Source organism: Cyprinus carpio, chromosome B7 (genome assembly GCF_018340385.1).
Source record: "Cyprinus carpio isolate SPL01 chromosome B7, ASM1834038v1, whole genome shotgun sequence".
In the NCBI taxonomy this organism is placed as follows: domain Eukaryota; kingdom Metazoa; phylum Chordata; class Actinopteri; order Cypriniformes; family Cyprinidae; genus Cyprinus; species Cyprinus carpio.
In genome coordinates this window covers 17,131,966-17,156,202 of record NC_056603.1, presented here as the reverse complement: position 1 = coordinate 17,156,202, position 24,237 = coordinate 17,131,966, and the positions used below count along the sequence as shown (strand labels likewise).

Here is a 24,237-nt window from a genome sequence, read left to right as displayed (position 1 = left end):
CCGAATGACATGCAAAATTTGCTTTCATCCGAAAAAAAGTACTTTGGACCACTGAGCAACAGTCCAGTGCTGCTTCTCTCTGTAGCCCATTTCCTGCACACGCCTGTGCACGGTGGCTCTGGATGTTTCTACTCCAGACTCAGTCCACTGCTTCCGCAGGTCCCCCGAGGTCTGGAATCGGTCCTTCTCCACAATCTTCCTCAGGGTCCGGTCACCTCTTCTCATTGTGCAGCGTTTTTTGCCACACTTTTTCCTTCCCAAAGACTTCCCACTGAGGTGCCTTGATACAGCACTCTGGGAACAGTCTATTCGTTCAGAAATTTCTTTCTGTGTCTTACCCTCTCGCTTGAGGGTGTCAATGATGGCCTTCTGGACAGCAGTCAGGTCGGCAGTCTTACCCATGATTGCGGTTTTGAGTAATGCACCAGGCTGGGAGTTTTTAAAAGCCTCAGGAATCTTTTGCAGGTGTTTAGAGTTAATTAGTTGATTCAGATGATTAGGTTAATAGCTCGTTTACAGAACCTTTTCATGATATGCTAATTTTTTGAGAATTTTGGGTTTTCATGAGCTGTATGCCAAAATCATCAGTATTAAAACAATAAAAGACCTGAAATATTTCAGTTGGTGTGCAATAAATCTAAAATATATGAAAGTTTAATTTTTATCATTACATTATGGAAAATAATGAACTTTTTCACAATATGCTAATTTTTTGAGAAGGACCTGTATAGTCGGCACAGTTTCAATCTTTCTGAAATTCCCGCGTCAAATCGTGCCTTGTTTGTAAACGAATCCGCAGAAAAATGAAGTAAACAAAGGACCAAGTTCTTACTGACACAGTCGGGAACTTCACTTTTCTTACACTGGGATCTAAAGGAAGCAATGCAACGATTATTTTCCACAACTTGGCACTGCACAGCGTCTTCTTGTATTCAGAGCAATTTTGTTCATTTGGTTTCAACATAGGCCTGTGTTCATCTCTCTCGTTTTTATACTACATGCGCGAATCGGTGGGCGGGGATAAACAGGCTCTGCTATAGAAGCAGATCTTCTTCTGCAGAGACAGTGTTTAGCCACACTATTGCATCATACAGTAGAACATTCCACAAGCTGTCATTTTGGCAGACTGGATTCAATATAAGCTGTTGTTAAACTAACAAGAAAGTTTTGAGTTCTGAAACAGAGGATGTTTTTATAGTACAATGACCTCTTATATGTCAAAATATCAATGGAATTTTAGTTTCTCAGTTCTTGACCCCCTTTAATGTATTTTTGCTTAATAAAAGTATATAAATTCATCAAAAAAGAAAAAACTAATCATACTGCCCCTTGAACACTTGTGTACTAGGCCTATATGAAAATCTAATAATAACCATGTCAATTTTAGTTATTAGTTAATAAACCATTCCAAAGCAAGTCAGATCAGTTCAGAACTGGCACAAAAGTAATGCCTCTTAAACATATTTTGCAAACAGTGACGAGTTTGCAAACGGAAATAGACTTCAGTCAATAGCAGTAACATCTGCAAAAGCATCTCCTTCTGCAGCCAAGCAGCCAATCAGCAGCCTCCTGCTAGTCATTAGCTGGTTTAATGACTGTATTTTCACTGACAATCCAGCTCGTTTAACAAGACTGGGGCAACACTTAACATGCTGTACACTTTCATAAAGCAGCGATCCCTGAGAAAAATGAGCGGCGCTAGACAGCTTAATCTGAACTGTCACTGAAATTGTGGGGATTAGCAACTAAAACCACTGCCAGCTAATGAGGCTATTACTCATAAAGTATGTATAGTAGACCCAGCAGTGCTCCATTCTAAAATAGGGTACAAGTACTAGAGCAGCATCTGCATACTTAAACAAATGACTTATGCACTGCCAGGAAGAAACACAGTCATAATGTCGCCCACATCTAAGGTAAGGATCATATGATTTCCTGAGCCACAACTATGACCTCAGAGCGCACAGCTGTAACAGATCACACAGATCTGGTTATGGACATTATGTCCCGTACTACAAGATGCACCTCAGAGGATTACACCATATAGCCTTCCAGTAAACATGCCAGTCAGGAGTTACATGCCTGGATAATCTGCTCTAGTCTGTTGTATCCAGTTAGTTCAGCATTAGGGAACTCCAAGAACATGCCACACAAATAAAAGGCTATTTCCAAGCATTTCATTAATGCAGAGCTTTCCACATTTAATCGAATCCAGCTGGAGCTCTCAAGACACTTTCAAAAAAAAGTGTTCCACATTGAGAGGGGGAGAACGTTTGTGGGGGAGTAACCCTCTTGGAGCAGGACACCCAGGTTTGCTTCTCCTTTTCCATGTGGCTACACAACACTAGATCTCGGCTGGAATCCCACGGGTGTTTCCTTCACCAATAAACACACAACAAATCACCTTATATAGAGCTACGGGACATGTAGGGGGTAAAATCTGGCTCCAAACTCCTCATAGTCTTCAACATGATCTTGTCCTAATGGGCAGTGGGGATTTGTGTAAACAAAGTGTATTTTTAGGATCGCGAGTTTGAGAAGAACAGCAGAAGTGTCACATCCTCCACTTCTTTTTATTGATGACATTCCATTTGGCCTTGTATTAACACAAACAGTTTATCTGTCATCAAGTGTGTTTATCAAGTGTGTTAAAGCACCATTCGCTCATTTATCACAAAGGACAAAAGTAAATAGAACTTTTAAAATAATAACTCTTCTTTTATGATTTACCAATCCCTGACCTTTGATAAAAGAATACATTCATACATACTCTATAACTCAGATGTTCTGTCAACACAGAGCCCTGTGAAGGTTAAACGGATGGTCGACAAATATTAGCATCTCTACGTCAAGGCAAATTCCAACTTTAGAAGGACAGAGGGGGGCCAAGAAGGTAGTAAACTGAGAGTGAGAGACAGACAGAGAGACAGATAAAATTGGACACATGCTAAAACACCGCCCCTACTCATCTTCATGCAGCAAAACACTACCAACATTCATTACAAGTGCTTTAAAGCCTGAAACTTCAATGCTTTTTAAGGCAAATAATGTTGTTGAAACCTGACAAATGTTTATGGACAAATAGGTGTCAAAGAGATGACATGCTTTCCCAAAAATACATTGTGGGTACAATCACATATGCAGTAAATATAATTTTAAAAAAAACAATTAGCAAAAAATATTAACACTAATATGTGAAGCAAATGGCCTTGAGATTTTGAGACACGGAGCACTATCCATGCTATGTTTACTCTATGGATCCATCTGTCATTAAGGACTAGTGAGGTCCATTTAAAGAACTGTTGCCAAGCTATATATATGTATACAGCTATATAAATGTAATGTAACTTGCATGTTTATAATACTTAAGATGAGTTCATGGTGTACCAAAATAATCCAAGCGAGTGGAGATCTCTGTAAGTTATAAGTTTACTGAGTTCTCTCACGTGATTCTTTACAACTTCTCTAAAGTCTGTGCATGCTACATGTACATTATATGGACAAAAGAATTGGGAAACATTTCTTAATTATTGCATTCAGGTGTTTCAATCAAACCCATTGACACAAGTATATAAAATTAAGTACATAGCCATGGCTCAGTATTTACAAACATTTGTGGGAAGGAATGTCTCATCCTTGTTAGATATCCCAATCCATAGTCAACTGTGAGTGGCATTATTGGAAGGTGGAAGCAACTTAGCGACATAAGACCTTGTAAAGTGCTGAGGCGCATGAGTCGCCAACACTCTGCTGATTCCATAGCTGAAGAATGCCTGTCTTTCACTGGCATTAATATCAGCACAAAAACTGTGCAGCTAGAGCTTCAATGGACCAGTTCCCATGGCACACCACCACCATACAATCAACAAATCAACAAGTACAATGCCAAGCGTCATATGAAGAGGCATAAAGCACACAGCCACTGGACTCTGGAGAAGTGGAAATGTGTTCTGTTGAGTTACGAATCATCCTTCTCTGTTTGACAGTCTGATGGGTGAGTCTGGGTTTGGTGGATGCCAGGAGAATATTACCTGCCTGATTGCATTGCACCATCAGTAAAGTTTGGTGGTGAAGACATTACAGTAAGGGACTTACTGTTTTTCTAGGCCCCTTACTTCCAGTAAAGGCAAATCTTAATGCTTCAGCATATTTTGGACAATGCAATGCTTTGAACTTTTTGGGAATAGTTTGGGGAAGGTCCAGCATGACTGTGCCCCAGTGCACTATGCAAGGGAGTTTGGTATGGAAGAACTTGATCGGCCTAGACAGAGCCCTGACCTCAGCTTCATCAAACACCTTTGGAGTGAACTGGAACCGAGATTTCGAGCCAGGCCTTCTCGTCCAGCACAAGTGCCTGACCTCACAAATACTCTACTAGATGAGAGGGCAAAGATTCCCACAGAAAGACTCCAAAAATTCCAAAAAACAAAGGAGAGTTGAAGCTGTTAGAATTGCAAAGGGTGGGGGCAATGACATATCTAAATACTTATGTTAATTTTATTTAGAATGCAATGTCATTAAAGTCCTGGCTGGTGTAACAGTCAGATGCCCCAATACATTTTTCCATATAGTATACGTTTTAGGTCCCATAAACTCTTTAGTAAATATAAGGATGCAGTTGTTTTTTCAGTGCACTTGCACTGTGGTTTTTATGACAAAAGCATAATACAAATCATACAACAGAAACAATTATTCTAAAATATCTCAATTTCAAATCTTCTGTCTTATAAAATAGCTCTTAAAATAAATTGTAAATAAATATTGTTGAAACCTGACATTTATCTGCTTGTATAGATGCTACAACTGTTTGAGCAGCTTTTAGTCTAACCCATTTACATTGTAAAGGTGGGAAAATGGCAGTACCACAGTCATGTCTGTTCCAGTTACAATACAGGGAATCTGGGAACGTCAGATCTATGCAGCATACGCCACCCAGCCAGCTGCAGACTGGCTCAGAAAAGCCCCTCTCCACTCTCTGATTTCATGTAACCATATTGAGCCTCATGTCAGAGGGCAAAAAATATTCTGTATTCCCAAAAATACCCTGACAGAAAAAAAAAACTCTATTCAAAGTGACAGGACACATAGAAGGTTTTATCTTCAGAACTATTTGTTCATACGAGCACCTGATACACATCCTCTACCTAAAACCTTGTCCAACAATCCATCAGACCACTGTATTTCTCTTTCAGCACCTTTCTTTGATCACTCATCTATGGCTCCAGTGGAATGTGCTCATGTGAAAGAAGCCTGCATGAACCCTCATAGCAGTTCGGATAGGACTTGTACCTGCCCTTTCTGGCAACCAACTCACAGTGAGCACAAGAGATCACAACGAGCCAGATAGCCATTCTGCCGAAGGAGAGGCAGCAATAGCAGAAGCTCCCGATATAACAGACTGACCTGGATCCTTTTTCAGCACAGAGAATGTGGGGGTAGAAACAGCCTCAGGCCTCCAGAGTCAAACTCAAACTGCAAGGTTCCAAAAGGTGTTCTGTGTTTGACAGTATGGAGCCAAACGCCCTGCTTCACCACTTCACAGCTAAACATTTTGCATCGAGGTGTCATTTTGAAGAGTAAACACATTTGAATGTAACTGAAAGACAGTACTTTCAAAAAGTTTGGCGTCTAAGATTTTAAAAATATTTTTCAAAGAAACCTTCTGCTCACCAAGGCTGCATTTATTTGATCGAAAATACAGTTTAAAAAAAAAGTAATATTGTGTATGATATGAAAAACTATTTTTTAATAGTTTTTCTATTTAATATATTTTAAAATGAAATGTATTACAGGACTGGCAAAGCTGAATTTTCAACAGCCATTACTCCACTCCACATTCAAAAAAAACATCTCCTCATATCTAAAACACATTTGCTCCTCAAAAATTTTTTTAATAATATTTTTTTTTTTCATTCATGATTTGTTGTTGATTAGAAAGGTCAAATAAACAAAATTTACTTGAAATTTTTTTTTGAAGTTTTTTAGTTAGTCAGTTCTAAAGTCTCTACTGTCAGTTTTGATCATTTGCATGCATGCTGAATAAAAGTACTTTTTATTCTTGTTAAATAAAAGCATTCCTTTATTTAAAAAAAAAATACTGTCAGTTTTGATAATTTGCATGCATGCATGCTGAATAAAAGTATTCTTGCTAAATAAAAGCAAAAAAAAAAAAAACTGACTGACACCAAATGTCTGAATGATGTTGATGTTTATTAACCAAAGTCAAAAGTGAAGAACTAAAATAATGTATGATTGCTAATACGAGAAACTGATAAAACAGTTAGCTGCAAAGCCCCACAAGTTTGTCAACTGGTTCTGGTAAGTTTAATTAAAGGATGAATTATGTGAAATGACAGATAAATTGGTTAAGCAACCTGTCAACAATTAAAGGGATAATCCACCTAAAAATTAAAATGATGACATGTATAGTGTTTTATCAGTTGCTGTTGGCAGTCGTGCTCAGAACTCACTGGAGCTAAAGGATGTGACACCCGCATACCCAACGACACCCCTGCTAATTATAACCACCGCATTTGAAGAGGAGTCGCAGTCAAACTTCCACAGTTTTCAAGTAACAGTTCACTCAAAATTAAAATTCTGTCATTTACTCACTCTCATGTTGTTACAAAACCGGTATGACTTTATTGCTTCCGTGCAACACTGAGTTTAGCAGAATGTTCAAATTTTAGCAGAACTTTCAGTAGATTAGCTGCACTGTGTTCAGAAGACCTGTCATATAGAAAAATAAATACTAAAGGGTTTTTTTGTTGTTGTGTGTGTGTGTACAGTGTACGACAGAAAACCAAACAGGTTTGATATGACATTTGATATGAGGGCTTGTAAAAGATCTAATTGCAAAATTGTACATTTGTGTAACAATGTGGCACACAATATGCTAAGAATTTTAAATGTCAAATCTTTACACTGACTCCGTTCTCTGAAATGTAGAATGGAAACTTCTGCACTGTCTAAAATGGAACTAGAATTGGGCAGAACATGCAGGTGTGCTAAGACTTATTTTAATGCACAAGTATGCACTCACATACATCTGTAAACTTGCTATCATTCATGCAATAAACAAACAAAAAAGCCCTTCAAAATATCAAGACTGCTGGTGGTCTAAAATTAACTAAGGCAAACAGTATGCACTTGAAACATGCCTGATGCATACACCACAGTTCAAAGGTTTAGGGCCAGTAAGATTTTTTAAAATACTATTATTCAAAATGGATGCATTACTATGATCAAATGTGACAGTAAATACATTTATAATGTTACAGAGGTTTTCTGTTTCAAGTAAGTTCTATTCTTTTGAACGATTCACCAAAGAATCCTAAAAAAAATGTATAGTGAGAATCCTAAAAAACAGTTCTCACAAAAACATTAAGCATCACAACTGGTTACAACATTTGTAATAATAAGAAATGTTTCTTGAGCATCATGTGAATGATTTCTAAAGGATTGTGACACTGAAGATTGGAGTCATGGCTGCTGAAAATTCAGCTTTGTTGTCACAGGAAAAAAATATATTATAAAATATATTACAAAAGAAAACAGTTATTTTAAATTGTAATAATGATTCACAATTTTACTTTGAACAGTGTAAGTGTTTACAATTAGTGGCAATTAGCCATGAAAAACATTCTTATCAAATCAAAGCAAACATGCACATTCATAAGCTTTGTTTGGCTGCGTATAGCTCGGTCAACATCAATATATATAATGAAGTGTCCAACAAGCAGACAGACCTCATTTTCTCATGCAATATTGTTCAGAGGAGCAGCAGGCTTATCTGAATCCCAAGTGCCTTGCAAAATAAACAAAAAGGACTTTTCATGATAAGGGACCATTCATAATTTAAAGAAAAGAGAACGAATAAATAGACTGTTTGAGGTTCCATTAAAGAGCACACTTTACTCACTGGTCTTGTATGACACATGTCTAATTCTGCCTATAGAAACTAACTGATCCATAGCATTAAGGGAACACATTTCTTTATTTAAAGTCACGTTTGGTGTGGAGAAAATTCACATTTACAATCGCCTGGTTCAGGCCTTGCAAAATTAAATGGGATTTTAAAAAAGAATATGTGGGACATTGTTGGAGCGAAGACAGCTCCAAGTGATGAGTTGCTAGCAGCAAGTCAATGAGCTTGTTCACCTATACAGTGTAAACATGCTGAGAATCAGGAATCTTGCCAATGAGGTATGACCCATGGGCAAGCTACCAATAAAACTGACAGCTGTGATAAAAAGCAGCTGCAGTTTGTCAAAAGGACAGCAGATAGTACTCTATTTGATGCCTTTTCCTAAGCTACTGGATTCAACAGCATCAGCAGTCCATCAGCCCATAAACAGTAAGAAGACCTGTCTTTCTCCATCAGGTCACTGAATGCTGTGAGACAAACTTAAGACTTTAAAAGCAAAGTAGTTCTACAGTGCTTATAAAAGGTAAAAGTACAAAAAATGAAACACACAGTCCATTCTCAATGAGGGATTACAAGTGCTTAGCGAGGAGGATGAGTTATACTGACTCGTAAAAGTCCTTAAAAACTTTTAGAATCTGCTGCATACATGAGCCTTGATGTAAGAGAAACCTTCTTTACCTCAATCTCACTAAAATAAAAAAGCATTTCAATAAAAAACAAGTTTCTTGACACTGACAAACAAGATGAAGCTGAAGAAAAATGCCTTTTCAATGAACAGTAGCCTATTTTCAGAAAAAGTTACAAAACAGATGATTAATCTACACAAAGCAGCTCTCATAAAAAGCACACTTTTTTCACTTTGTTAATGGAAATTGATTAAAGTTCCTTGTCATCAGGCCATTTTTCAGTTTTCAAATCGGCAAAAGAATAACAAAGCATAAAAAAACAAAAGTAGCATAATGTAGAGACGTGGAAACACTATATGGGGTAAGCCGACACAATCGAAATCTTTAAAAAAAAATTATAAGATTTTCAGCTAATTTTAAGCAGTAAAAAGCATCTCATGAAATAAGTAATACATAACCTTTTTGTCATTATAAAGTAAGTTTTGTTCAGTAAGAAACTGTAGTCACTACATAGTATGAAATTACTGCATTGAACAAGTATTGTTTAAAGCCAACATACAAAACGAACATATTTATGTAATCAAAACCTTTACTCCAAACCTAAGGTGACTCCCCCACTGCTTGACTCTGTTTTCAAAATCAGCAAACACAGCCTTATGTTTGATAAACTTGAAATAGGCTATATACAATTTAGCAAATGAATGAATAGCAAGTAAATTAAGTAAAAAGATGAGTAATGTGACCAAAGACAAACAAATCATCCGAAGAACAATGAAGTATCCACAAGTATAAATTTCCCAAGCTCTGAGGGGATGTTTAAATGTGATGACACAGAGGGGTGTGGCGTCAGCATGGGCTCCATGTGTCTGGACCGTCACAAAAGCATTTACCCCACTGTTGCGGCTGAATGTGGGTAGTTGTTTTAAGAGTGATTTAAAGGTTTAAACAATGTCAGAGTATGGACTGTGCGAGAATGGAAAGGTTGTGGTAATGCGGATTGAGAGAGAAATGCCTGGAAGCAATACGTTAAGATTCAGTCCTCGACCCTGTGACTATTGTTGCGATTTAAAAACTGCAAATTAATTCTTCTAAAGAAGATCACTTCTGCTCTAAAACAGTTTTAAAAATATTAAATACACTACTATTTATAAAGCGTCCTCTATTTGTCATTTTGAAATTAATTGATTAATGGCAAAGTTTTATCAAACACAGAATGCGCTGAATATGGCAGTTTCGCAATCCATTAAAGTTAAGCATCGCATATTCAGATAAACAATGCAAGCCTATCCAAGTTTGAACTCTCAAAAATAAATAATAAAATATATATATATATATATATATATATATATATATATATTTATATATATATATATATATATAAAAAAATAATATTTTTATTTTTTACGTAGCCTAACCATTTTTATTTCATCCACAGCCCCTATGTCTCGTGAAAAACGACAGCGAACACAAACCACCAAACACGAACATTTGCCTTTATGCAAATATCATCATCCGTCTTTCTGCTTTTCAGAGACAAACGTTTAAGTAGTTAAACTTACCAATTACAAAACAGAAACCCGCAGTGTTCCCATCGATTAATGTGCGCGTGAATTAATTCTCCTGCAACTGGTGAAGCATGTGTATCATGTCAGATCTGATATAAGGACCCTATGCACGTCTCTGTCCAGCACACACTGCTTATTTCCACGCACCTCTAAATCCCAATCCATTCAAACACTGCATGCGAGATCGGTCTTGCCGTATTAATTCATAACACATTAAAACACACAGCGATCGCGGATATTTCTGTGCACAATTCGCCGAACACGGAAATCTGAGCACACTGGATCTTACCGGTGAGTTTGTTTACCGCAGTTTCATTGCGAGCTCGCAGCAGCTCGAGTCGATGCACAGTAAGCTACGGTCTTGTCCTGCCTCTTTGGAGTAAATCCCTTCTCGATTTACGGAATTTACCGAGCCCAGCCGATCACTAAACGTTGGACTACAGGAAATGCGTCATGCATACCGGAATTCAGGGGAATGTAGTCCTGATGAGTAGTCGGCATCTGCAGTGATTAGTCAGTTTTTTAAATGGTAAATTTGTATTACAGTATTATATTTGAACATATAATACTTATTCGAATAATTTACCAACTCATATTGACATTATAATTATATAATAAAATAACACACACACGCACACAGAGAGTTCAATTCAATTCAATTCAAGTTTATTTGTATAGCGCTTTTTACGATACAAATCATTACAAAGCAACTTTACAGAAAATTAAGTTTCTACAATATTTAGTAGTAGCTTATCAGTGGTGACTGTCAGTTCATGTGCATATGGCAGAAATGTTCAGAAAAATCAATAAAAGACATAAACAAACAGACGATTAACACTATTAACAGCAATTATGCAATCAAACTTATAGCAAAATGTGGTAGTTCTGTATGTTGTCTCTGGGATAGCATCATGAGGTCCTCTGAGGGGTTGGCATCATCTCTTCTCAGGTGTTCTGGATCCAGACTGGAGCTTGTGTAAATCCTAAAGCAGAGAAACAAATAGAGACATAATTAGCGTAGCTGCTGTTCCAGCCAAGTAAAATTAATTAGTTTAACCCAAGCTAAAGAATAATAATGCACATTTGATCAGATATAACTGCAGTCCAAAATTATGAGATGCATTATTTGAATGCTTGGCCAAAGAGGTGTGTTTTTAATCTAGATTTAAACAGAGGAAGTGTGTCTGAACCCCCGAACATTATCAGGAAGGCTATTCCAGAGTTTGGGAGCCAAATGCAAAAAAGCTCTACCTCCTTTAGTGGACTTTGCTATCCTAGGTACTATCAAAAGTCCAGCGTTTTGTGACCTTAGGGAGCGTGATGGGTTGTAGCGTGGTAGACGACTAGTTAGGTACGCAGGAGCTAAGCCATTAAGGGCCTTATAAGTAAGTAATAATATTTTGTAACTGATACGGAACATAATATGCAGCCAGTGCAGAGAATGTAGAATTGGGGTAATATGATCATATTTTCTTGACCTGGTAAGGACTCTAGCCGCTGCATTTTGGACTACCTGTAGCTTGTTATATTTTCAAAAGACAAGTTACTGTCTAATATAACACCCAGATTTTTGACAGTAGAGGAAGTAACAGTAGATCCGTCTAATAGCAAATTGTAATCTACGAGATTCTGTGTAATGTTTTCTGGTCCAATAAGTAATATCTCTGTCTTATCTGAATTTAATAGGAGAAAATTACTGGTCATCCAATCTTTTACATTTTTAACACACTCTGTTAGCTTAGATAATTTTGAAGTTTCACCTGGTCTTGTTGAGATATATAGTTGAGTATCATCAGCATAACAGTGGAAACTAAACCCATATTTTCTAATGATATTACCAAGGGGCAACATGTATATTGAAAATAGCAGAGGACCTAGGACAGATCCTTGTGGCACTCCATATTTTACTGGTGATAAATGAGATGACTCCCAATTTAGATAAACAAAGTGGTAGCGATCGGACAGGTAGGATCTAAACCATCTTAAAGCCTGCCCTTGGATACCTGTATAGTTTTGTAATCTATCTATGAGTATGTCGTGATCTATGGTGTCGAACGCAGCACTAAGATCAAGTAAAACTAGCAATGAGATGCAGCCTTGATCTGAAGCAAGAAGCAAGTCATTTGTAATTTTAACAAACAGAGTTCTGTTTTATGATTTCTGTACAAACATTACATTCTATCCCCTAACCCTTAACACTTACTACACTTATCATTATTGATATATTGATATTTTGATTGATTGACTGAATGATTGATTGAAATGTAAAAATGCAGAACATGGTATTGTTCTGCATTTTTACATTTCAATCAATCATTCAGTCAATCAATCAAAATATCAATATATCAATAATGATTTATAAAATGTTTCCCGCAATTAACACATTTTTTCTGATTTTACCTTTCTTTCTCTGAATATTTGGTCCCCATAAGGTACACTCTCAGAAAAAAAGAAGGTTTTCTAACCTATTATTATTATTATCATATTATTTACCCCTAAAAGATGCATAAAAATACTTTAAAGGTATATAGGCCTGCAGCACCTAAAGAGTACAGTACATTTTACCGCCCCAGTGACAGATTTAGTAGCCTACTTTTTTTGTTGTTTTTTTTTTGTTTGTTTTTTTGAGAGTGTAAGGTATAGGCTGCCTGCACCACAAACACAACACATATTTATAGTTATAAACAGTAGATTGGCAATTAAAAAATCATTCTGCTCATCATTTTATTTCTCAATAAATTCTTTATTAGCTAAATTACAAGTACAAGTACAATTTTAATAACACACTTCCAGCATCACAGAGATAAATAAGAACGACAGAGAGAGAGAGAGAGAGAGGGAGAGACTCTCTCTTTCCCGCTCTATCATTCTCTGTTTTTGATGTGCAGTTGTAAATCACCTTCCCAGTTTTAGGGGATCTAGCCTCAAACTTGACTGAAGTCATGGATTGTGTGGTCAAGCACCTGGAATGTATTATAGATGTGTTGACCCAACAAAGCTCAAACAGGGGTGAGTCCACAACAGCATTCCACAAATTCTAATGAGAACACCTCTCCTGTCCTAAAAACGCCTCTTTGTCACCCTCATGAAATATGTGGCTTTCACATTGTATTTTGACAATGTATTGCCGTAAGCCTCGTAACATTGTACGCATTTCTGATTGTATTCATTGCTACAAACTGTACTTTGATTTTCAGACCAATAAACCGCTTTAGCTTTTTCCTGTAAGTGCCTAAATGCTGCTCTCTATGGATAAAAGTGTGGCATTACAGCATGGTCAGGGTTTTTGTTTGTTTGTTATATTTTGATGTTACCAAGGGTTCAAGATGTGGCTCCTTTTACGCTGTTATTCTCAACCATTATGCGGGAAAAAAGTCTGAAATAGAACAGGTCTATGGCCCCATTCGCCATAGTATTATAATGTCTTAATTCTGTATGATTATGACTTAATAGGTGTAGTAGAAATGATAAACAAACCAAAACAAATTTTCCTCATATAGGGCAATAAAGTATATCCCATTCCATCCTAATTGAACTTGGTCACTGTTTTGTAAGAAATGAGCTCATCAGGCGACTTCACATGCATATAATTTTTTTTCTAACAATAGGAAGAGTTATTCAATTGTTTATTAATTTGATGATTAATTATTTACATCTGTTATAATAGCTTGTGGCTAGATTATATTTTGTCATTAAACATCTGTGCATGCAATATGGATACCAAGTCTGTCTACAGACAACATCACTTATGTTTTTCAGTATCTGATTACAGGCTTGAGATTCTAGACAACATGTTTGGGTTTAAAACATTCAGTACAAAGACAAAAAGCCATGTAGTCAAACATCACAAGATCAACTTGCAACCAGAGTCCCTCATCCATGTTATGTGTCTCTATATGTGTTTGTGTGCATGTAGGCGGCTTGTGTTTTTTGTCTTGTGTAGTCTCAGCTCTTCGTTTGGATATAATTTTGTCTGGATTGTGTCAGATTTTGTATTTTAATAAAAAAAAAAAAAATCAGTTTGTATTCGGAACACATTTTTAGATATTTTGGATGAAAACCTGGAGGCCTGTGAGTGACCCATAGACTGCCACTGTCAAGGTCCAGAAAAGGTATGAAAGTCGTCGTTAGAATACTCCATCTGCCATCAGATGTGCAATCTGGGTTATATGAAGCGACAGGAACACTTTTTGTAAGCGAAGAAAAAAAAACACTTTATTCAACAATTCCTTTGTCAACAGCCTCCTCTGTGTCTCTCCATATCACCGTATGCTGTGTGTGCTCTTCTGTATCATCCACAACACAAGGACGCACTGTTTTCTTTCAAATCAAAGCTAAATACACTTAGAAACAGCGCATCCTTGTGGCGCAGATGATACAGAAGAGCATACAGCATACAGTGATATGGAGAGACACAGAGACTGCTGACAAAGGAATTGTTAAAAAAAGGCGTTAATTTTTGTTTTCTTCGCTTACAAAAAGTGCTCCCGTCGCTTTGTTCCGAAGACGAACAAAGCTTTTACGGGTTTGGAACGACATGGGTGTAAGTGATTAATGACAAAATTTTCATTTTGGGGTGGAGTATCCCTTTAAGCTAAACCCCGTCTGTGAAACCAGGCCAAAGTATCTTGCATTTACCTTACATTTATATTTAGTCATTTAGCAGACACTTTTATCCAAAGCGACTTACAAATGAGGACATTTAATCAAATTAAATTAGTCTCTTAATAATTCCCAGGATTAAACAAGTTGTCAAAATCTTATGACAGTGAACAAGTGTACTCGTATAAAATCCTTCTGCTTTTACTCCAACAACTGTCTTTGGCCATTGCCTCAACCCTATCATGAAATTAGTAATTCAGTAAATGTGTCTCTGCACCTCATAATATACATCTGTGTGCAAGCTTTCTTTGACTTGTCACATGACATATAACATATCTGATTATTTGTCATAATCCAATCAGTTGCACAGCTGATAACATTTTTTTTTTAAAGAATTCATATTCATATTCACTATTAAAGACTTACTTTTTATAATGGAAATGCCCACATCTCAGCAAACTTATTACATAAATGGATTTTAATTATGCAACACTCTTAACAGAAAGGAATCCCACCGTTATGTAAAAACTGACAACTTACATGTAAGTTCCTTCCTTTCTGTCTTGCAAGATTACTTGATACTTAGTCCTTCTATTTCAGCTCAATATCAAACTCAGCGGCTCTTTTACGAGCCAACAACAAAAACTAAATGAGATACTAGTCTCAATGAATCTTGCTATGATCAGTCCTTCCCAGGTAAAGTTTCTAGAATATTTGTATCAATATTTACTCATCAAATGCTCTGTCCTAATTAAATCTAATGGTATATGGACTGAATTTTAACTGTCTTAATTTATGTTTCAAGAACAATAGTAACTGAACAGAGTAAGTAGAGATTTTCTTGTTTAATAACGGACAATGAAGATAATCTTATGAACATGAAGTGTACTCAAAGGTGCTATTTTGGGACAACATGAATATGAACTAAAATATGCTTTTAACATACTATTTCTGTATAAAAAATTAATTTAGTTACTACTTGTAGTATACTTGAACCTTTCATACACTAGTGGGTCCAAGTGTACTACAAGTGGTAACTAAATATTTTTTAATACAGATATAGTATGTTAAAAACACATTTTAGTTCATATTCATGGTGTCCCAAAATAGCACATTTGAGTACGATTAGATGATCTTAAGATTTTCTCAAGAAGTACTAAAGAATAATTTTTAATATATTAAATACAAAAAATGAGTGCGTGAAAATAGAGCACTTTAAGTACCCTAAGTAGGGATGGTGTTCTTGGGGTCATAGTCACCATTTCTCTCCCTCCAAACACGGAGAGGCGAGTTAATGCTAAATTGCTCCATTTTAGTCTCATCTGACCACAGCACTTTCTCTCAAGCCTTCTCTGAATCATTAAGATGTTCTTTGGGAAACTTTAAATGGGCCTGTACATGTGCCTTCCTGAGCAGGGGAACCTTGCAGGCGCTGCAGGATTTCAGTCCATTGCAGCGTAGTGTGTTACCAATGTTTTGCTTGGTGACTGTGGTCCCAACTGCCTTAAAATTATTAACAAGCTCCTCCCGTGTAGTTCAGGGCTGATCCCTCATCTTTCGCATGATCATCCTCCATGAGGCGAGATCTTGCACGGAGCTCCAGACCAAGGCCGATTGATGGTTATTTTGTATTTCTTCCATTTCCACATAAACGCACCAACAGTCGTTTCCTTCTCACCAAGCTTCTTGCTGATGGTCTTGTAACCCATTCAAGCCTTGTGCAGATCTACAGTCTTGTCTCTGATATCCTTTGACAGCTCTTTGGTCTTGCTCATGGTGGTGGGAGAGGTTGGAATGGAAGATGCAGATTGTGAGGACAGGTGTCTTATGCACGTAATGAGTAACTTCTTAAAGTGGCAGGACTGATCATGTGTTCCACATGGGCACATAACCAGTCTGTGGGAGCCAGAATTCTGAATTCGCACTGAAATGCAAATCAAATTCTAAACTTTATATAATGTATTTTTTTCTGGATTTTTTTGGTTAATATTCTGTCTCTATACATTAAAATTAACCTACCATAAAAATTACAGACCCTTCATTTCTTTGTAAGTGGGCAAACTTAAAAAAAAAACAGCAGGGGATCAAATAAATATTTTCCCCACTGTAGATGTATAAATTGCGTTTATTTAACAAATGGGCAAAGTGGCAACTTTAAAGCATATACCAGATGTGTAGAGGTTAATTAGCCAGTCACATTCATTAAGTGTTGCACAAAAACATAAAATAGTTAATAAAACACATAAAATCCCATCAACATTGTCCCATCAGCGAGCAGGTATGACTGTGTGGTCTCTTCGGAGTGACGCGCGCTGTGACTCCATGTTGCTTCAAGCGCATTATTCTGCGCACGGGATGCGCATAAGCGCTTTGTGCTAGGGATGGGCGGATCGATCCGTAAAGAGGGCATAACATACACAGTTTCACCCAATCTCATGTTAATCTTGAGTACCTATAGAGTAGTAATGCATCCTTCTTATCTCCAAAAAGTATTTAGTTTTATCAAAAGAAAAATTATAAAAGAAAGATACAGCTTTATGATTCTCTCCGGAAAAAACAAAACAAAACATAGCTCCTGGAGGCGCGCCGTGGGCGGAGCTAAAGAGTGACGAGCACTTGAGCACCGAATGCCAACAAAACAGACATCTGATGCCCTTTCACTTACCCTCTGCAGTTCTGAATCATGACCGGGATCTTTTATGCTGGGACCCCTCCATCTTATTGCTCTTTTGTTGATTTTGACGGCTTCTATTGTCATCATTTGTAAGTCACTTTGGATAAAAGCATCTGCTAAATGACTAAATGTAAATGTAAACAAAGTAACAAAAACACTTGTGAAATTCAGTTGCTGCCCCAGAAAAACAGACTGTATCCACTGTTTACATAACGCTGGGTTCTTTAGGAAGCTGAACAAAATTATCTTTCCCTTAAAACCAAAACCACACTTCTTTGGAGACATTCTTCCTGAGCAAGTCCTGTGCAGCGCTGCCGCTGGATGAAGCTCGCTCCAGTCGATGCGTGCGTGGACGCGTCTTCCCGGGAGAAATGCCCATATAAGGAGTTCCACCCTCGTCTACGTCATGAAAAGCCATGATCGAAAAAAAAAAACTCTCCGAAACGTGTACGAACCCGGAAGTAAGATTTTTGGCACAGAAATACTCTGTCATACGTCCAAATTGTTTTTTAAAACTTTTTCCATGCTTAGCATGAGAATCCAACTCTTTAACAGAGTAAACAACTCTGAATGCATGAAACAGCATTGTACCCCTTAAGTACTGATACTTTCGATGCTGATGTTGTATCGAAAGGATCGATCCACACATAAAAATATCAATTCTAAAATGTATTTTTTAACCATTAATTGTATTTTTCAAGAAATTCGGTGCATAAAATAAGATTCTAAGTGAAAAAATAGACTATATTAGTGAATAATTGTGTTGGATTGAACCATGCAAATGCTGAAAGACAGAACCAATCAATAACAGTTTGCTGCTGACGCATGGCTCTGCAGTGCTTGTTCAAATAGGGCTGAGTTTCCCAAAAGCATCAGAAGCAGAAGTAGATCTTAGGAAACCAGTGCCACATTATTACATTACATAACATTGTTACTATATATAAAATTATTTCTGAAAAATGCATCACGGTTTCCACACAAATATGAAGCAGCAATAATAATAAATGTTTCTTGAGCAGCAAATGATATTAGAATTATTTCTGAAGGATCACGTGATACTGAAGACTGGAGTAATGATGCTGAAAATTCTGCTTTGATCACACTCTGACATAGGGCCCTACTCTGACAGTGTTTTTTTGTTTGTTTGTTTGTTTTTTGACAGTAGCCTACATTGCATTAAACAGTTGTAAGCATAGCATAGAACCCCAGTATATCTTAAAATGTCATTGCTTCGTGATATTTTTTTAAAAGTGTGAGCTAGCTTGCTATTGAATTGCATGACTGAAATATCAGCAGATAAAGTGGTAAACACTGATGTAGGCTACTTGCAATATAGTTTAACACATCAAAAACCTATAGCAATAGCCATAGTACTATAGACAATTGTAGTGAACTTTACTTTGAATATGTAGATATTCAATATATTATAATATTCATATTTTAAAATAAAATATTGAATACATGCATACAGTACATAATTTCACAGTAGGTGGAACATGCTTTTATTACAGGCACTCATATGCTATAGTTAGATGAGGTATTATGCCATTGGTTTACTTATGTTCTCCCTCGTCTGAATCATGTGTTCATCTATTTAAAACTAGAATGTTGCTGGACCCAGTGCAGACAGCTCAGCTGCTGCAGCAGAGTCAAATGTCATGGAGGTAGGAAGACAGCAATGAGAGAAACACACCCTGATACAGATCCTGCAAGTTTCTTAATAATGTGGCTCAAATTAACTATTTATTAACCCTTAGGATAGGAGGAACCTGTGCATGTATGTCACACACACACACACACACACACACACACACACACACACACACACACACACACACACACACACACACACACACACACACACACACACACACATGCACACACTACACACACACACACACACACACACACACAAATGCACATGCAGCACATACTAGCAGCACTTCAGCATACTTCAATTCACAAATAATTGTATATCAAATAGGATTTACTGTTGCTACTATTTATAGTTTTTTGAATAGTATTCTATTCCCTTTTGTGCTGTTATTACTTGTTTGTATTCATGTGTATTCCAATGTTGAGAGCAGTCAGTGAGAAAATATTTTGCTGTAATGTTTACATCCTTTACTGTGTTCATTAACTAAAATATTGCTGGAATCAGTACAGCCAGAGCGAGGAAGGATGCTACGGTAGGCCTATAGCAGAGACAGGGAGGAGTGTAGTAGAGGTAGGAAAAACCCAACAGACAGACAGTGACAACAAAGAACAACATATTGTAGAGAATGACAGTAACAGCAGACAAATGGCATTAACAGACAGCACACAGACTCTACAACATCCTCAGATTCTTGTCCTTTTGTTTTTACTCCATGTAAATTTGTTATAAACGTGTACTCTTTAAAAAGTAGTAAGTATTGTTTGCCAGACACATACATTAAATGTTTAAATACCTGTTACATATATGGTACTGCTTATATTATTTCACCATCTGTACAGAAATGTAAGTAGTGAATGTGCTTGTCGGTGGGTGGAGATGTGTGGGTGCGGTAATGTGGGCCGGTGTGGCTACAGTGCCAGGGCTTAATTTTTGTCCCAGTCCACCCCTAGTGGGACATCTAAAAGGTGGGTCCACAGACTGGAGTTGCGAAATACTCCAACAAATTGTCAGATTTCAAAAACATGATTGCATGCCATAAATCTAAAACCAATGTGAATGACATATTATCTATTGTCTGCCTGACCCTTTAGGCACTTTGTAGGTATCAATCCAGAGAAAGGAAAAGTGCCACTGAAAACAAAAGGGAAAATGGTACAGAAAAAACATCTCGCTGTACCTGTCATCCCTCTTTCTGTCCATGACTGTATAGTCATCCCTCTGTATTATTATGTATCTGGCTGTATTATTATGTTTTGTAATGTATATAATATTGTCCTCTTTGTTCTGTTTAATATTTCTAGCCATTCTTTGCATCCTTGGATGGAACAGCATCTGGAGCTGAACTGTTCTCCTTTTTGTTTGACTCACTTGGGGCCTTGTTGTTTGGCCTTGTTGGACTGTTCATGAAGTGGTGAAAATTCATCAGTGTCTGTATGGTTTTTTGAACTGTTTACTACTATGTTGTGGTTTTAATGTTATGCATGGTAATGTTTCAAGTCATTTAATATTTAATTTCATGTTCAATTTATTTTGGAGTTTCTTTCATGCAAATGTGAAAGGTGTATATAAAATTTCGACCTGTTTAAGAAGTGGCAGCCTATTTTTTTTTTTATGAAATAACAGGTGAATTAAGTTATGCTTTATACAACACTTTATGCACTTAAATATTGTTTAAAGCTTATGCAGTTAATGCATAGTTTAAATGTAAAATTCACCTGCAAGTCATTCATATTTATTAACATTATAGCATACACACATTAGTTTACTGTAAAAAAAAACAGCAGTTGTAAAAAATAGTTATTAATTGCAATCAGGAAATACAGGAATAAAATAAATTATCGCAGCACTGCTGTAAATATTACAGTAACTGCCTGACAACCCTGCTGCCAGTATTTTACTGTAAAATTTACAGTTTTTTTTTTTTAATGGTGTACACCACATCAGTGATCACATCTTCTGTTCATCATTTGTATTATCCACCTTATTTTTCCTGTAAAAGTGGGCACAGCCATTCGATGATTTGACGTGTCTGGCTTCCAGCTGTTTGTAGCTGTACAAAACTACTTGTTTTGTTGCTTGAAATTACAAAGTGGTGTTTCTTATATTATTTTAATGTATTGTCTTAATTATAAACACATGGTTTGTAGTGCAAACAGTTAGACTGTGATAGAATCATTACTTTCCAACACAATATCAAATGTGTTTTCTGTATCATTGACTAGATGGGATTCTGTGGCACTCATTTGTGGGGTGTCAGCAGCTGTGATTTGATTAGCAAATATAGTGTTAATTTATTTTTGATTGCCCATTTTATTTCTCTTAAATCTCATTTGTCTTTATGCTACTTCAATAAAGTGTTGTCTAATAAAGAATGGTGAGTATTGTGTTTTGAAGATGTTGTTTGGTAAATACACATTTTAGTAGGCTCTTATGAGTTTGTTTTTATTTCATAATTAAAAGCTACATTTGATTAACTACAATTACACAATTCTTTTACTCAATACAAACAAGTATTTTTGATCAAATTAATGACATTTGGGACATATACTTACATCTGGCAAATATGCCAATTTTCAGAGAATTAAAGGGATGGTTTGTGAATTACATGAGCCTATAGTGGACTTTATTGCTACAAACACTTCATGCATAACTGAACATGATGTACCAGAAATGATCAACATGGATTTGTACTACATTAAAAATGAGAGCATGCACATTACTGATGTCCAGCACATGATGAGTAAGAAAAGGGCATGATGAGGAAATTTTGGCAAATTCTTATTAATTTTTTTGGTCTTACTACATTGTGCATTGTCCTTGAGTTATAGCAATAGTGAAGTGCCACAATGTGTTTAAATTGTTGTACTTGTTTACTGCCAACCCCATGACATTTAAACCAAACTGTTTTTGGGGAATCCCAAGCATGTATATCAAACTGTTTTTGGGGACTCCCAAAACCAAAATATGAACCTTTCATTACCCATAACAGGGGCATTTTAATGTATTTAATCACTTCTTTATGCCATTCTTCACCGTCTGAACAATTTTATAGACATAGAGTCTAAAATTAACACTTGCCAAGCACCAAATGCGAGTAAAAATTGGTATTGCAGAGTATGTAGAACTGTGTTAGTCGCCAGTTAGCCGGTAACATTTTTGTTAAATTCTAATCCTAGTCATAGTATAACAATGCAGACTTTAGACTGTAAAAAGAAGCAACATTTTGATGAAATGTTAACCCGGCCCCTGTAAAAAGGAGCGTCGTTCAGATGAGGTATTAAACTGGCCTCCAGACATTCTGTTAAGCAGGCCAGAGCCTGGTCCCTATGTGGATTGTAGACTCTTTGAAAAGAGCTCTTAAGTTGCATTTAGTTTTATTCCAGCCAGCAGAGGGCGATCATTCCCTGACTTGTATGGGTGCAAAAGTCTTAGTATAATGAAACAGACTTCATAATGTAAAAAGAAGCAACGTTTTGCTAAAGCCTTAGACCGGCACCTGTAAAAAGATACGTCGTTCACATGAGGCATTAAACTGGCCTCCTGACATTCTGCTGTCATTAGTTCCCCACCTTAACCATGAATTTGACCTCACTGTTTACAGTTTTTACAATTGCTTAAATAGTAAAATGAAAAATAATACACAGTTAGTGAAACCTGACACTCAAAGAGCAAAACCTCAGCCCAAATCTGCACAACTTCAACAAAAATGAAAGGCAGTGGTGCAGGAAGAGGAATAGGAGAAACATCTTTGGCCACAGAGCTATTTTGAATGTCCCAGGTCAACGTGGTGGTAACATCACAATATATGCTGCGATCACACAGAAAAGGGTCCTCCACTGGCATTTTTCAAAACACTCAACACTTTTTCCAAATGCTTGGATACAATGCACATGAAACCAAAGATATTTTGTTCACTGAACTAAAATCACTGGTTCAAAATGACACAACTTAACATCAAAATATTACTATTTCAAAATGCAACTCACACATTACATTTGAATTGAGTGTCTATTCATTTCATTACAATTATCTAACTATCAATTGATCAACTGTTCATAATGCTAAATAACTGTTGCATTATACTTTAAGCATAGTTTTTATGGAAATAATGAACAATATTAAATGTTTAGATTATGAAAGTGAAGCAGCTGAGGACAGAGTATGTTCAGGTATGATCAGTTTCAAGATGCTTGTTGTCGGGAGAAATAAATCCCCCAAAATTCTATATCATTGTTATCAGAATAATATAATAAATAAATGTATTTTTAGAGGGTAATAGAGCTGGAAACTCATGAAAACCATTCATATTTTTGTATGAGGCAGGCTTTAACCTGGCCATGACATGGAGGAGGGGTTGAGAGCCCCAGTGGTTGAGAGTGGTCCAGAACAATGTTCGCTGGGCAGCCTGACCACCCACAACTGAATGTGATTTGAAAGGGATAGCAAAATCAGTGCAATGGGCCCAGAATTCCTAGCAACGGCATCGAGCGCAATCATGGTTTCACGCCCATCCACAGTTTATCATCTTGTATTTACCCCCATACTCCCCTTTCCTTACTGTAACCCGACTGAAGACTTTTTCTCCACATGGAGGTGGAAGGTTCACAATAGGGACCCTCACAAACAAATCACTCTTCTCCAGGCCATAGATGACATGTGCAATGACATCACAGGATACCATGTCAGGCCGGTTTTTGCCATGCCAGAAGATTTTTTTCAAGAAGTTTAGCTAATGAAAAAATCCATTAATTTATGATGTGGATGAGAACCTGTGGCCAAATCCACAATATTTTTTTTTTTTTTTTTGATAAAAACATAGAGGAGTGAGGAACATTCCAGTTGACATTTTACTGTAGGCCTACTGTAGTTTTCTCTTATCTTTTTTTCTAATCTATTTTTTTCTTTTTTCTTATCTTTTTAAACCTGTTGTGAGTTGATTATTTCATCAATAATTTTACATTTTTGTTAAATGATTCCAGTGTCTGAAGTTTTCTCTCTAATCTATTACAATGATCTATGAAAGTGTGTAGAATCATAATTAAAGCTGCTTCATATGTTTTTAACAACTATATTTAATGATTGTACTAAAAACTAGACAGTGAAACTATGGGTATCTTGTGTGTGGGTGATCTAAAGTAATGTTCCTATCATATTTCATAATACATTTTTTTTTTAACCAATGCTTT

At 36.6% G+C, this 24,237-nt stretch overlaps 1 protein-coding gene across 2 annotated transcripts in view; it reads right to left on the bottom strand.

Annotated features, from left to right (window-relative positions):
* Window positions 1–10,539, bottom strand: part of tln2a (talin 2a) — a 48,435-nt gene extending 37,896 nt beyond the window's left edge. For both annotated transcript variants that reach the window (XM_042727588.1, XM_042727589.1), the window contains exon 1: window positions 10,408–10,539. The gene's annotated coding sequence lies outside the window, so the exon portion shown is untranslated. The remainder of the gene's footprint in view (window positions 1–10,407) is intronic.
* Window positions 10,540–24,237: the final 13,698 nt, after the last annotated feature.